The sequence below is a fragment of the Tamandua tetradactyla genome, chromosome X, assembly GCF_023851605.1.
Source record: "Tamandua tetradactyla isolate mTamTet1 chromosome X, mTamTet1.pri, whole genome shotgun sequence".
NCBI lineage: Eukaryota > Metazoa > Chordata > Mammalia > Pilosa > Myrmecophagidae > Tamandua > Tamandua tetradactyla.
Window position 1 is genome coordinate 6,636,961 of NC_135353.1, and position 9,036 is coordinate 6,645,996.

The window sequence follows — 9,036 nt, forward strand, 5'->3', positions numbered from 1 at the left end:
GTGTTAAATTGATAAAGTAATACATGTATTTTTTCCATCTTGGAAACTTAGTGACCAATTTTGTTCCAAAATGTGAGCTTCTCAAATATTTCTTTATGTGAATTTTGCAGGTACCAAGTCCTGACTTGCAGAGTCCCAAAATTTGTTTATTCTGACCTCCAGCCTTTCGTTACATGTGCCATTTCCACTTAGTGTTTGCGTCCTTTAAATGTTAAAAATCTGACTTTAAAACTCACAAATTCAATGTCTTCCCAGTTACATCCCGCTCTCATCCTAAGCCCATTTGTAGGTGTCAGTTCTGCCTTCCTGAAGCGAAAAACAGTCAAGCTTAAGAATCATATTTGGATTCATAACTTTTTTTATGTTTTCAAAAATATTTACTGATACAGAAGTTGATATGTTAAAAGGAAAAGCTGGATAGAAAACCACACATACATACTTTTTACCTCTTCCCATAGTACCAACTTCGTTGATCCACACACAGTAGGCACATAATGAATATATTTAGTAATTGTTCCAAGAATTTTACAAATACTTGTGTTTGTAGCACACACGTTAATTATTACATAATAGACTTTTACTACCCTCTTACCTCTTCGTAAGAGGATCAGAGTGGGTGTGAAAAGGCCAGGTGAGAGTTCAGTCTCCTTTCAGTATAATTTCTTTTAACAGCTGTACTCCAGTTCTAAAATTATTTGATTCTTGCCAAGATCTTATTTGAGAAGCTGTAAAATTCAATCCCATCTCATCAGGTCCTACGTGTCTTCTTCTATCATGATCTTTTCTTCTAGTACACCAAAACAGAACTGGGTTCTTCAGGATATGCTGAATTTTCTGCATTAACAAGTTAACTTCTTAATCTCAATGGCTTGAGACAACAACGGTTATTTCTTGTTCAGGCTATGTCCACATTGGTTGGACAGGAGAGGAGAGCTCTGCCCCACAAAATCACTCAAGTATCTAGACAAATGAAGGCTCCATTATCTCAACACCTTGCAGTGAAACAGAAAGCCAGAGGATCTCATGTCACATCTTCAATGCATCAGCCCAGAGATGCACTGGCCCTTTGCACTCACAGTTAACAGCCAAATTTGCTCATGTGCCAGCTAATGCAAACGGTCCGGGAAATGAGAGCACATGGATATTCAGTGAGGAGTAAATGTCTCTGCCATAAGAACAAATACACCTTTCATTTTTACTTTACCTGGCAGTATCACTATAGTATCTTGGCCATAATGTGCCATTTCCCTTTGCAATTATCCCCAAGTCAATTCTAAGTTTTATGAAATTCCAAATTACTAGTTCAAGTTACTCAACACCCAATCCTTAATTAAGCAAACTTTCACCCAGATACAAATTCTTTCAAATCTGTTTCCTTTTTGTAATGCTTCATATCTTGCCTAGACATGGAACTATTCATTTCCCCTTTCCCTTCAGAAATATTGTCTGTCGTCTTTGCTGCTCCAGCACCCTGTAACTTCCAGGATCTTTTGCAGAAGCATCAAAATCATAATAGAGGAAGAAAAATAGAGGAAACACTCCTTGCCTTTCATTTTTCCTTATCCTATCAGATGTCCTTGATAGGGTTCTACCATACCTTCTCCTCTTCGGCCTCCTGCTTTTGCTCCTTCTATAACAAGATCTGATGCTGAAGGACTCTGCCTTCCCTTCATTTATCATCTTCATCAGGCCTTTAAGAGCACTGATTCTTATCCCATGGCTACATAGTAGAATTGTCTGGTCTTAAACATAACTGGTGTTCCAGAGAAGGGGACTCGGAAGTCTGGCAAGGATGCAGGGAGGTTTCACAAAGCAAGTGCCGCTGGAGATGCATCTTGAAGATGAATAGACTTTGACCATGTGAAGAAAAGAGGAAAAGTCTCCCCAGGTAGTGATAACATCAGATAAACTCCCATGAACAGGGAAGAGATAGAGTCAGATTGGTTTGACATGTCACATGATCTGTCGTGGGTCATGCATCCCTCTCAGGAGGCTCTTCTCTTAAACTGATTCAGGAAACCATAAATCTTCCATCCTGTAACTATGGCATCTAGAATCCTTGCTTTCCAAGCTCTCTTCTCTGAAGATGGGCTCCTAGTATCCAGGCTTCCTCTCATCAACTGGGAAGGCACACAGCAGGCATCTGCTGGTCCCTCTCTCTGACTTCTGTTGCTTTCAGCTTCCGTGTGTCTGGCTTGCTTCTGGCTTTGCTCTCTTTGCCCTCTTTGGATGTTTCTCTCTCCACAACCACCTCTTAATATCCTCATTTTGCAGATGAGGCATAGTGAGGCTGATAAACTTCAAAACCCGAAGTAGCAAGGTACTTGCAAGAGCCCTGAGTGCTAAGAAGCTGTCAGATCTGCGCGTGAGGGGCTAGGGACAGTCTCCAAGGGGCCCAGCAAACTGCCGGGAGCAGTGGAGCTGTGATCAGGAGACCCGCAAGGTGGGAAGTGGGACACCTGTGTTAAGCTGGGGGCCCTGGGTGGGGGCGTGGGGGTACAGAAGCAGGTCCAGTTTGGTGGTGTCCCTTGGCTCCTGGCAGAAATGGAAGCAAATCTTCTCTAGAGAAAAGCATCCTCACGTTGGGCCGCCAGTTTTTCTGTAGATTATTCAACCAAAACAGGCCTCGTGAAGATCACCAAACACATAAGAAAACAAATTGCTCTCAGGAGTCGGCAGAAACAAGAGGCTGAAACCCGTGGGGACTTCTGACATTGACATGACCAGACAGAAAATGAGACAGCACTGTTATAGAAATGTTGGCGGAAAGAAGAGATGGGATCACATAAATGAGCCAGCAACAAGACTGAAAAATGACCAGGGTTGTAGCCATGTGAGTAAATGGTTATTTCAAAACAAAAAGCTTAAAAATTACCGGGAGGAAAAAAATTAAATACTTTGCGAAAGAAACACTTGTCATTAAATATAGGTAATGACAGATTGTGGGCCGGTTTGCACCTAGGGCCCCCTTTTCAGGTATCTATTTTATATCCATTTGAAGTATCAACTACAGTTTCAAAGAGAACTCTCATTTTATATCCTGTGACAATGTCCCTTTTTCCATGTTCTTGTATTTTTACTACCTGCTTTTCTCTGTAAGCATTAGGTCAGTATTGTTTTGCAGTTTTTAAAACTTCACATAGATGATATTGTACGATGTAGATGCTTTTGCAGTTTGATGCTTTTTTCTCTCAACAATACGTTCAAAGATTTCTCCATGTTCATAGAGGTACCTCTAGTACGAGGTTGACCCATATGAAACTGCAATATTTGCTGATGAAAACAGTCAAAAATGAGCAATTTCATATGATTCGACTCAACACCTTCATTTTAACTACTCTATAGTTTTCCATTCTATGAACACACCTCAGTTTAAACATGCTCCTGTGGACAGCCATTAAATTGTTTCCAGTATCACAAACAACACTGCCAAGAACATTCTTGTACATGTCCCATGCACAGTTTGATTATATATGTATATATCCAGAAACGGGAGGGTCGGGTCATAATGCCAAATTGCTGTCCAATGTGACTATAATAATTTGCACTTCCATCTGTTGCCCCCCCTTGAAGTAGATTTGGAAAATAACCAAATGAAATGTAAAGAAATGAAAAATACAATTGTTGAAAAATTTTTAAAAAGAGCAATCTCAAAACCTTCTCGACCAAAAGGGGAAAGAGTGAAAGGAGACAAAGTGTCAATGGCTGAGAGATTCCAGAGTTGAGAGGTTATCCTGGTGGTTACTCTTATGCATTAAGTAGATATCACCTTGGTATTCAAGATGTAATGGAGAGGCTGGAGGGAACTGCCTGAAAATGTAGAGCTGTGTTCCAGGAGCCATGTTTCTTGAAGGTGATGGTATAATGATATAGCTTTCACAATGAGACTCTGTGAATGTGAAAACCTTGTGTCTGATGCTTCTTTTATCTACCTTATGGACAGATGAGTAAAACATATGGATTAAAAATAAATAAACAATAGGGGGAACAAATGTTAAAATAAATTTAGTAGATTGAAATGCTAGTGATCAATGAAAGGGAGGGGTAAGGGGTATGGAATGTATGAATTTTTTTCTGTTTTCTTTTTATTTCTTTTTATGAATTGATGCAAATGTTCTAAGAAATGATCATGATGATGAATACACAATTATGTGATGATATTGTGAGTTATTGATTATGTAACAAGAACGGAATGATCATATGGTAAGAACGTTTGTGTCTGTATGTGGTTATGTATCATAAATTTAAAAAAAAAGAGTGATCTCAGTGTGTATTTTATTTAGCTGATTGGACCCAGCTGAAGAGAGAATTAGCTGGAAGGGAGAGCTGAAGAAATCACCAATTTTGCAGCACAAAGAGACAATAGAAGGGGAATATGAAGGAGAGGTTAAGGGTTATGAGACGTTGATTCCCAGGGGTGTAAGTCTCCCTGGCAGTGTGAGACATGACTCCAAGGGATGAGCCTGGCCCTGGCATCATGGGATTGAGAATGCCTCCATGACATAAAGGGGGAAAATAAAATAAAGTTTCAGTGGCTAAGAGATTTCAAATAGGAGCTGAGAGGTCCTTCTGGAGGTTACTCTTAGGCAAGCTTCAGCCAGATATTGCAAATTGCCACAGTATGCCGAGCCCCCCCCCCCAGCATTCCTGAAAACGCTGAAGAATGCCCTGGGGGTGCTGGTTTGAAAATATTATGTGCCCCAGAAAAGCCATGGTTTTTATTTTTATTAATAAAACCAATCAACATACAATATGAACATTCTTTTTTTTTCCATCACATAGTTGTATATTCATCATCATGATCATTTCTTAGAACATTTGCATCAATTCAGAAGAAGAAATAAACAGAAAACAGAAAAAAATTCATACATACCATACCCCTTACCCCTCCCTTTCATTGATCACTAGCATTTCAATCTACTAAATTTATTTTAATATTTGTTCCCCTATTATTTATTTATTTTTAATCCATATGTTCTACTTGTCTGTTCATAAGGTAGATAAAAGGAGCATCAGACACAAGGTTTTCACAACCACACAGTCACATTGTGAAAGTTATATACAACCATCTTCAAGAAACATGGCTACTGGAACACAGCTCTACATTTTCAGGCAGTTCCCTTCAGCCTCTCTGTTACACCTTAACTAAAAAGGTGATATCTATTTAATGTGTAAGAATAACCTCCAGGATAACCTCTGGACTCTGTTTGGAATCTCTTAGCCATTGACACTTTATTTTGTCTCATTTCGCTCTTCCCCCTTTTGGTTGAGAAGGTTTTCTCAATCCCTTGGTGCTGAGTCCCAGCTCATTCTAGGATTTCTGTCCCACATTGCCAGGGAGGTCCACACCCCTGGGAGTCATGTCCCATGTAGACAGGGAAGGTGGTGAGTTTGCTTCTCATGTTGGCTGAGGGAGAGGGGCCACATCTGAGCAACAAAAGAGGTTCTCTTGGGGGTGACTCTTAGGCTTAATTTAAGTAGACTTGACCTATCCTTTGTGGGGTTAAGTTTCATACGAGCAAACCTCAAGACTGGGGGCTCAGCCTATAGCTTTGGTTGTCCCCACTGCTTGTGAGAATATTAAGAATTCTCCACTTGGGGAAGTTGAATTTTCCCCCTTTCTCACCATTCCCCCAAGGGGACTTTGCAAATACTTTTTTATTCCCTGTTCAAATCCTTCTGGGATTTATCAGGGCATCACTCGGGACAAACATACAAAATCTCATGCCCTACTCAAGGTTCCATGTACTTATGGTGTTCAATTAAGCTGTCCACATAAGTTATATTAGGAAATGCATTAGTCGAAATATAAATTTTGCACCAAATAAACATTTTTTTTGGAAAAGCCATGTTTCAATCTTGATCTAATCTTTGGCGAGCAGCCATTTCTTTAATCCAGATTCAATACTGTAGGTTGGAAACTTTCCATTAGACTATCTCCACGGAGATGCGACGCCCAATTGTGGGTGTGGTCTTTTGATTAGATGGAGATGTAACTCCACCCATTCCAGGTGGGTCTTGATTAGTTTACTAATCAAGTAAATCCTTTAAAAGAGGAAACATTTTGGACAGAGTCAAAAATGACAGCTGACAGAAACTTCAGAGCAGAGTGATATAGATGGCAACATTCAGGGAACAGAGACACAGCTGTTTGGAGATGCTTGGAGCCTAGAGGACATGACCATGTGTGGTAGTTAGATTCAGTTGTCAACTTGGCCAGGTGAGTGTACCTAGTTTTGTTGCTATGGACATGAGCGAATGGTATGTGAACCTCATCTGTTGCTGATTTACATGTGCAGTTGGCTAGGAGGCATGCCTGCTGCAATGAAGGATGTTTGACTTAATTGGCTGATGCTTAAATGAGAGACCACAACATAGCACAGCCTAAGCAGCTCGGCATTCCTCATCTCAGGACTCGCAGCTCAGCCCAGGCCTTTGGAGATGCAGAAAGAAATCACTCCGGGGAAAGTGGTTGGAACCCAGGGGCCTGGAGAGAAGGCCAGCAGAGACCATCCTGTGCCTTCCCACGTAAGAAAGAACGTCAGTGGAAAGTTAGCTGCCTTTCCTCTGAAGAACTAACAAAATAAATCCCCTTTTATTAAAAGCCAATCCGTCTCTGGTGTGTTGCATTCTGGCAGCTAGCAAACTAGAACACCATGAGATATTAAGCAAGCCAGAACCTGGAGAGAGCCAAGGGAAGCCAGGAGATGAAAGTCAGCCCTGGAGAAGCAAAGTGAGGAACCCCCACAGGAACAGAGACTGAAAACAACAGAGCCCAGGAGCAAGGGACCAGCAGATGCGAGCCACGTGACTTCCCACCTGACGGAGAAGCTGGGAAGTCACGTTGACATTTCTTGAGCAAAGGTAACCTCTTGATTGTGCCTTAATTTGGACACTTTCACTTCCATAGAACTGTAAACCTGTAACTTATTAAATTCCCCTTTTGAAAGCCTGTTCCAGTTCTGCTGTATAGCATTCCGGCCCTTGCAAACTAGAACACTGGGCTCTACTGAAGACTCTATAAAAGCTTTATTTAGTGACTTTATTTTTTCAGAAACTCAAGGTCTCCAGATTGTTCCGATGCCAGATAAGCCCTGAAACCCATAGGTACCAGTTTCTCCAAGAACATCAACTAATTTCATTCCTCTACCCTGTAATGTCAGCACCCCTTTCCAGCATGAAGAAGTTAGAATTGTCATTGCCCAGCTATCCCTGAAGAGTGAGAGAATGAGCAAATGAGAGGGAGGAGGTGTAACTGAGAAGTTAGGAATTACATATGATTCTGACTACTGACTCATTATATAGATATTTCTTTTTACTTTCTAGTATATTGGAAAAGCCAGAAGGAAATACCTGAAATTGCTGAACTGTAATCCAGGAGCTTTGATCTTTGATAATGATTGTATAACTATATAGCTTTCACCTTGTGACCGTATGATTGTAGAAATCTTCTGACTGACACCCCCTTTATCCAGCGTGTGGGTAGATGAGTAATAAAATAAAGACATGCGTGAAAAAAAAAAAGAGTTATGGAGACTAGAATGAGACAGCCCAAGCTTGGAAGCAGTTCTTTCAAAGGAGAGCTGTCCAGTCTGCCTGCTATTTAATTCTTTCTGCACAAACTCGCTTCTAAATAACACATAGGAAAAAGAAGTCATACTTGAAATCAAAATATTTAGAACAGAATGGGAATAAAAACTATATATTGAAACTAGTAGAAGGCAGTGAACACAGTATATAGGGGGAAATTTATTATCTAAAGTAAAAGAAAGGCAGAAAATTAATGAGCTCTGCATCCAATTTAAAAAGGGAGAAAAATAAACGAAGGTAGAGTGGAGGAATTAATAAAGCAACAGAAATTATGAAATAGATAAAGACACTGTAAAACAGGAGCAACAAAGCCAAAAATTGGTTCTTTGAAAAGGCTAATAAAATAGATGTCTGATGAGACCGATCAAGGAAAAATGTCACAAATAAATAATAGTAATGGGAAAGAGAACATAACCACGACTTAAAACAATAAAGGAATCAGTAGGGGAGGACGGCAGGCTGGAAACTCAGGTGGATTTGTATGCTGCATCTGGAGGCAGAATTTCTTCCCCTCCAGGAAACCTCACTTGTTGCCCTCAGGGCCTTCAACTGATTGGCAGTGGGCCCCCATGACTCCCCTTCTTTGCTTAAAGCACTGAGTTTAAGTCATCCACAGAAGACCTTCACAGCCTCACCTAGACTAGTGCTTGAGTCAGTCACTGGGCACTAGAGCTCAGCTAGGTGGACCCCCCCAAATTAGCCACCTGGGTAGTCGCCCTGGAGGGAGGGAGAAGGAAGTGACGGGAGGGCAGCTGTCACCCCAGGTGCCACCACGGCACTGTCTGCTTTGAGAAAGCACCGCGCCATACATCTTTCTTTCGTGCATTTTTCTGGCTGGGTGTTAGATTTCACAGCCGAAGAGGTTAAAACAAAACAAAACAGCAGAACGGGAAGAAGGGGGGAGAAGGAAGTGTGCGGTAGAGGACTGCCTGGGGCAGCCACGAGGCGGGGCCTGGTGACCGGCTCTGGGTGCAGATTCCCTCCTGCCAGTGCAATGCCCTGGGCGCGGGGCAAGGGGCGAGGCCCCTTCCTGTGCTTTCGCCTGCTTCCCCCTGCAAACCGGGCAGCAGGGTTTGGGGTGCCAGCGGCAATGCCGCCGTGTCTACTCACTAGCTTTGTGGGTGTTGAAAGACAGCTGCAGCAGCAGGGGAGTGGGGTCGGGGGAATGTCCTGATCCCTGGCTCGTTGCCCCAGTGGGATACCACAGTTTCTGTGTCCTGCTGGGCAATGGACAGGGAGGTGTGAGCCCCGCCAGGGAAGGGGGGCACTGATAATACCACCTTGTCCCAGCCGTCTCGCACCCGGACAGGATGAAGCTCATCCCAGGCAATGGCGACAGGAACAGGCCCAGTGGTCATCAGCAAGAGTCAAGCTACCAATTGACCTACATTCTCATGCAAGAAGATGGAACCATGGTTCAATAAATACAGGGACATGTGTCAGCTG